The sequence below is a fragment of the Ctenocephalides felis genome, unplaced genomic scaffold (assembly GCF_003426905.1).
Source record: "Ctenocephalides felis isolate EL2017-DRISC unplaced genomic scaffold, ASM342690v1 CF-g0.4_SCAFFOLD_03573, whole genome shotgun sequence".
In the NCBI taxonomy this organism is placed as follows: Eukaryota; Metazoa; Arthropoda; class Insecta; order Siphonaptera; family Pulicidae; genus Ctenocephalides; species Ctenocephalides felis.
The window spans coordinates 298,992-306,153 of NW_020539727.1; the positions used below are offsets into that span (position 1 = coordinate 298,992).

Below are 7,162 nucleotides of genomic sequence, written 5' to 3' on the forward strand. Positions count from 1 at the left end.
GTGATGTTTTTACAAACCTGCACAATAAAACAATTTTTTCAACAATAGATCTTGCAAAAGCGTATCATCAGGTGCCGATGCATGAAGAAGACATACAGAAGACTGCCATCATAACTCCATGGGGATTATATGAGTACCTCTGCATGCCTTTTGGACTGAAGAATGCCACTCAGACATTCCAGCGCTACATAAACCACATATTCCAAGACATTGACTTTGTGTTTATATATGTGGATGATATTCTGGTTATGTCTGAGAACATGGAGCAACACCATCGCCACCTGCAGATAGTTTTTGAGCGTTTGCAAGAACATTCTCTAACCATCAACACCAACAAATGCGTCCTAGGCAAGTCCCAAGTAGATTTTCTGGGTTACAAGCTCAGTGAGAAAGGCTATTCTCCAGATACAGACAGGGTGGACAAGATTTTGAACTTCCCACAGCCAACAACAGTTCTGGAACTGCGTAGGTTTCTGGGAATGCTGAATTATTACAGGAAATCAGTCCCAAAAGCAGCCAAACTGCAAGCACCGCTGAACAGTTACCTACGTAGTTCAGTCAAGAAGGATAAAACCCCTATCACTTGGAACCCAGAATCTCTGCAAGCCTTTGAGGACGTAAAGAATGCTCTTGCAAACGCCGCTTTACTTCATTATCCAGCTGCTGCAACAAATATATGTTTGGTAACAGATGCGTCAACAACAGCCATTGGAGCCATTTTGGAGCAGGAAGAAAATGGTGCATGGCACCCTATAGGTTTCTACTCCAGAAAGCTCACATCCACGGAACAGAGGTATTCAACATATGATCGCGAGCTTTTAGGCATCTTTGCGGCCATAAAATATTTTGAATACCTGCTGGAAGGTAGGCATTTCATTATCAAGACAGACCACAAACCCATCACATATGCATTTCAGCAGAGACCTGAAAAGGCGTCAGACAGGCAGCGCCGGCAATTGGAATACATATCCCAGTTCTCTACTGAAATTGTGTATGTGAAAGGTGAAGAAAATGTAGTGGCAGATACATTATCAAGAATTAACACTATTGAAATGCCTACCAGACTGTCAGCTGAACAAATATGTATAGAGCAAAGCTTGGATCTAGAAATGCAGGAGCTGCTTGGTGGAGAAACTTCTCTCAAACTACACAAATTAACATTGGATGGTTTTCCGATCTATTGTATAATTGAGTCAAACTTTGTTAAACCTTATCTCCCACAGAGCCTCCGCAAAACTGCATTCGACGTAGTCCATGGTATTTCTCATCCAAGCATCAGGACTACATCCAGGGAAGTACGCAGCCGGTATGTTTGGCCTGGAATTGGAAAGGATGTTGCTACTTGGACTCGTCAATGCATATCCTGTCAAAAGTCCAAGATCCATAAACATAATCATTTCAATCCTTTGCACATCCCTATTCCTGATTAAAGATTCTCTCATATTCATATTGACATAATTTCCTTACCCAATACTAATGGTTTTCCTTACTGCTTAACAATTATTGACAGATTTACAAGATGGCCGGAAGCCATTCCACTGAGAGACATCACAGCTGAGACAGTCACGCAGGCATTGTTTACGTGCTGGATTTCCAGATTTGGTACACCAACTACAATAACATCAGACCAAGGCACGCAGTTTGAGTCATCTCTCTTCAAGTCCTTGGCACAGGCAGTTGGTGCAAGGAAAGCACGTACGACAGCATACCACCCTCAAGCAAATGGATTGGTAGAACGTTGGCACAGAACCCTAAAAGCTGCACTGATGTGTTCTTCTGAACCGTGGATCAAGACACTACCCTACGTACTACTTGGTCTACGGAATTCATTCAAAGAAGACATCAAGACATCAGCAGCAGAAATGGTTTACGGAACCACATTGAGACTTCCAGGTGATTTTTTCAATACATCTAATAACTCACAGAATCCACAGGACTTTCTAGAGAATCATCGCCGAATCATGTGTGCATTGAAACCAACTCCAACAGCCCACCACAACAAATCCAAGATTTTCATTTTGAAAGATATGGGCACATGCACACATGTATTCCTCAGAGCAGATCATGTACGAAAGCCCTTGGAACCACCTTACAGAGGACCCTATGAAATACTTGAGCGAGTTTCTGATAGGATTTACAAACTTTGCGTTAATGGGGCCGCAAAGAACTTCGCTGTTGAAAGGCTAAAACCAGCATATATAAATAAAACAGATGCAGATTACGGATCATTTTTTCAACCACTCCATGCACATCCCTGGGAGTCATCAAAGGAACCTACAAAAAAACAGCCAAAAAGAAAGTTGCGTTCAATATTTGACAACACATATTTAACCTTATTTCTATTCTGACAGATAGCTAACTTTCATCTTGGGGGGAGTGATATGGCGTCTCCCTACACCTAGCGGCGAGAGTAACAACCAGAAACGCCAATACCAACTTCATAGACACGTTGCGTGTGAAGAACGTCGCAAACTGTCAAGTTGGCGACGGCGCATCGTGCAACACTCGCGTGGGCTCGAGGAATGCGAAAAATGCAATCTCACCCTCTTGTGCATCAACCCTTGGAAGTGTGAAGATATAAACCTAACCTAAATACATTGTATATCAGTGAGATGCTTTATACTTGTTTTGTTATTATAAATTAAACTTATATACACGTTATTCAGTTCTTTTAATTATAAATATAAATTATATATAGACCCAACATCTATAGAACCAATGCAGAACATTGTTGTAAATAATATGTTCTCGATCCAATATACAATACTGTAGTAAATAATATGTGCTCGAATTTAAAGAAATGTCCAGGCTCGTGCAAATTATATATATATATATATATATATATATATATATATATGATGAATAATATAATCATCAAATACTATTGGGTATAAACAATATGCATTGAATATTCCAGAGTATGAACAGTAACTAATTTACGCCCCCAGGTGGGCTCGAGCCACCAACCTTTCGGTTAACAGCCGAACGCGCTAGCCAATTGCATATTACATATGATTTGCCACGGGTTTTATCCAGTGCATGTTTGTGTTGGAACCAATGTAGAACATTGTTGTAAATAATATGTTCTCGATCCAATATACAATACTGTAGTAAATAATATGTGCTCGAATTTAAAAGAAATGTCCGGGCTCGTGTAAACTACATATATGATGAATAATATAATCATCAAATACTATTGGGTATAAACAATATGCATTGAATATTCCAGAGTACAAATAATAACCACTTTACGCTCCCGGGTGGGTTCGAACCAGCAACCTTTCGGTTAACAGACGAACGCGCTAGCCAATTGCGCCACGGAGGCTCTTATCGCTTCTTGATAATAGTATGAGTAAATTATTTATAGCACGAACAATAATTATAATTATTGAACAATAATGAGTATAAACAACAATTATTCATATACCCAATAAACTACACTAATCTGTAACCCACGGCGCAACCAGTGCCCAATACCTGTCCATACATCGCGCTCGATTCACTTCACACACAAATAGTTAACATTTACTTCACTCCTATAAACTACACAATACAATTTAAGAAAGTTACTTTTATACAATTAAAGAAATATCAGGGCTCGTCCGGGATTTGAACCCGGGACCTCCCGCACCCAAAGCGGGAATCATACCCCTAGACCAACGAGCCACGGGTTGTACCCCACTGCGTATTTGTGTTGCATTCAATGTACAACATGCCACGGGTTCTACTCAATAAACACATTTTACACATGATTTGCCACTTACGTTTAATATCTAAGCCGAAAACCCTAGACTAACAAGCCACGGGTTTTATCCAGTGCATGTTTGTGTTGGAACCAATGTACAACATTGTTGTAAATAATATGTTCTCGATCCAATATACAATACTGTAGTAAATAATATGTGCTCGAATTTAAAGAAATGTCCGGGTTCGTGCAAATTATATATATGATGAATAATATAATCATCAAATATTATTGAGTATAAACAATATGTATAAACAGTAACTACTTTACGCCCCCGCGTGGGCTCGAACCACCAACGCTTCTTGATAATAGTAGGAGTAAATTAAATATAGCATAAACAATAATTATGATTATTGAACAATAATGGGTATAAACAACAATTATTGTTATACCCAATAAACTACACTAATCTGTAACCCACGGCGCAACCAGTGCCCAATACCTATCCATACATCGGGCCCGATTCACTTCACACACAAATAGTTAACATTTACTTCACTCCTAAACTATACAAACTATACAAAGTCTACTTTCGGTTTGAGTGACAGCTTCTGAAACGCTGTACCCCCATGTAATAAATAATATGCCCTCGAATTGAAAGAAATGCCCGCGCTCGTCCAGGATTTGAACCCGGGACCTCCCCCACCCAATGCGGGAATCATACCCCTAGACCAACGAACCACATGTTCTACCCAGTGCGTGTTTGTGTTGCATCCAATGTACAACATTGTAGTAAATAATAGGCAGTCGAATTCAAAGAAATGCCTAGATCATGTGCTCTAATTCAAAGAAATGTCCGGGCTCGTGTAAACTACATATATGATGGATAATATAATCATCAAATACTATTGGGTATAAACAATATGCATTGAATATTCCAGAGTACAAATAATAACTACTTTACGCTCCCGGGTGGGCTCGAACCACCAACCTTTCGGTTAACAGCCGAACGCGCTAGCCAATTGCGCCACGGAAGCTCTTATCGCTTCTTGATAATAGTATGAGTAAATTATTTATAGCATGAACAATAATTATAATTATTGAACAATAATGAGTATAAACAACAATTATTCTTATACCCAATAAACTACACTAATCTGTAACCCACGGCGCGACCAGTGCCCAATACCTGTCCATACATCGCGCTCGATTCACTTCACACACAAATAGTTAACATTTACTTCACTCCTATAAACTATACAAACTATACAAAGTCTACTTTCGGTTTGAGTGACAGCCTCTGAAACGCTGTACCCCCATGTAATAAATAATATGTGCTCGAATTTAAAGAAAAGTCCGGACTCGTCCGGGATTTGAACCCGGGACCTCCGGCAGCCTAAGCGGAAATCATACCTCTAGACCAACATTTGGATTTGCCACTTACGTTTAATATCTAAGCCGAAATCATAACCCTAGACCAACAAGCCACGGGTTTTATCCAGTACATGTTTGTGTTCGAACCAATGTACAACATTGTTGTAAATAATATGTTCTCGATCCAATATACAATACTGTAGTAAATAATATGTGCTCGAATTTAAAAAAATGTCCGGGCTCGTGAAAATTATATATATGATGAATAATATAATCATCAAATACTATTGGGTATAAACAATATGCATTGAATATTCCAGTGTATAAACAGTAACTACTTTACGACCCCGGGTGGGCTCGAACCACCAACCTTTCGGTTAACAGACGAACGCGCTAGTCAATTGCGCCACGGAGGCTCTTATCGCGCTGTTGATAATAGTAGGAGTAAATTATATATAGCATAAACAATAATTATAATTATTGAACATTAATGGGTATGAATAACAATTATTGTACGCCCCCGGGTGGGTTCAATCCACCAACCTTTCGGTTAAACTTTAAATATTACTAATGAAAAGCGTTTGTTTATACTTAATAAATAACCTATATTTACATTTAATAATCACTTATCCTAAAACATTGCTTATTCTAACATGGAACTTATATCTACACTAATCTGTAACCCATGCTGCATCCAATGTACAACATTGTAGTAAATAATATGTGCTCGAATTTAAAGAAAAGTCAGGGCTTGTCCGGAATTTGAACCCGGGACCTCCCGCACCCTAAGCGGAAATCATACTCCTAGACCAACGAGCCACGCGGTATACTCAATAAACACATTTTACATATGATTTGCCACTTACGTTTATTATCTAAGCCAAAATCATACCCCTAGACCAACGAGCCACGGGTTCTATCCAGTGCGTGATTGTGTTGAAACCAATGTACAACATTGTTGTAAATAATATGTTCTCGATCCAATATACAATACTGTAGTAAATAATATGTGCTCGAATTTAAAAGAAATGTCCGGGCTCGTGTAAACTACATATATGATGAATAATATAATCATCAAATACTATTGGGTATAAACAATATTCAATGAATATTCCAGAGTACAAATAATAACCACTTTACGCTCCCGGGTGGGTTCGAACCACCAACCTTTCGGTTAACAGACGAACGCGCTAGCCAATTGCGCCACGGAGGCTCTTATCGCTTCTTGATAATAGTATGAGTAAATTATTTATAGCACGAACAATAATTATAATTATTGAACAATAATGAGTATAAACAACAATTATTCATATACTCAATAAACTACATTAATCTGTAACCCACGGCGCAACCAGTGCCCAATACCTGTCCATACATCGCGCTCGATTCACTTCACACACAAATAGTTAACATTTACTTCACTCCTATAAACTACACAATACAATTTAAGAAAGTTACTTTTATACAATTAAAGAAATATCAGAGCTCGTCCGGGATTTGAACCCGGGACCTTCCGCACCCAAAACAGGAATCATACTCCTAGACCAACGAGCCACGGGTTGTACGGTTGCACTGCGTATTTGTGTTGCATTCAATGTACAACATGCCACGGGTTTTACTCAATAAACACATTTTACACATGATTTGCCACTTACGTTTAATATCTAAGCCAAAAACCCTAGACTAACAAGCCACGGGTTTTATCCAGTGCATGTTTGTGGTTGGAACCAATGTACAACATTGTTGAAAATATATGTTTCTCGATCCAATATACAATACTGTAGTAAATAATATGTGCTCGATTGTAAAGAAAAAGGTCCGGGCTCGTGCAAATTATAGATATGATGAATAATATAATCATCAAATATTATTGAGTATAAACAATATGTATAAACAGTAACTACTTTACGTCCCCGCGTGGGCTCGAAACACCAACGCTTCTTGATAATAGTAGGAGTAAATTAAATATAGCCCATAAACATAATTATGATTATTGAACAATAATGGGTATAAACAACAAGTATTGTTATACCCAATAAACTACACTAATCTGTAACCCACGGCGCAACCAGTGCCCAATACCTGTCCATACATCGGGCCCGA

At 38.7% G+C, this 7,162-nt stretch overlaps 3 non-coding genes across 3 annotated transcripts; all 3 read right to left on the reverse strand.

Moving 5' to 3' along the window:
• Positions 1-3,594: 3,594 nt before the first annotated feature.
• Trnap-ugg lies at positions 3,595-3,666 on the reverse strand. The gene has a single exon. It is a non-coding gene; the product is annotated as a tRNA-Pro (tRNA).
• Positions 3,667-4,648: 982 nt separating this feature from the next.
• Trnan-guu lies at positions 4,649-4,722 on the reverse strand. Its single transcript has one exon. It is a non-coding gene; the product is annotated as a tRNA-Asn (tRNA).
• Positions 4,723-6,198: 1,476 nt separating this feature from the next.
• Positions 6,199-6,272, reverse strand: Trnan-guu. Its single transcript has one exon. It is a non-coding gene; the product is annotated as a tRNA-Asn (tRNA).
• Positions 6,273-7,162: the final 890 nt, after the last annotated feature.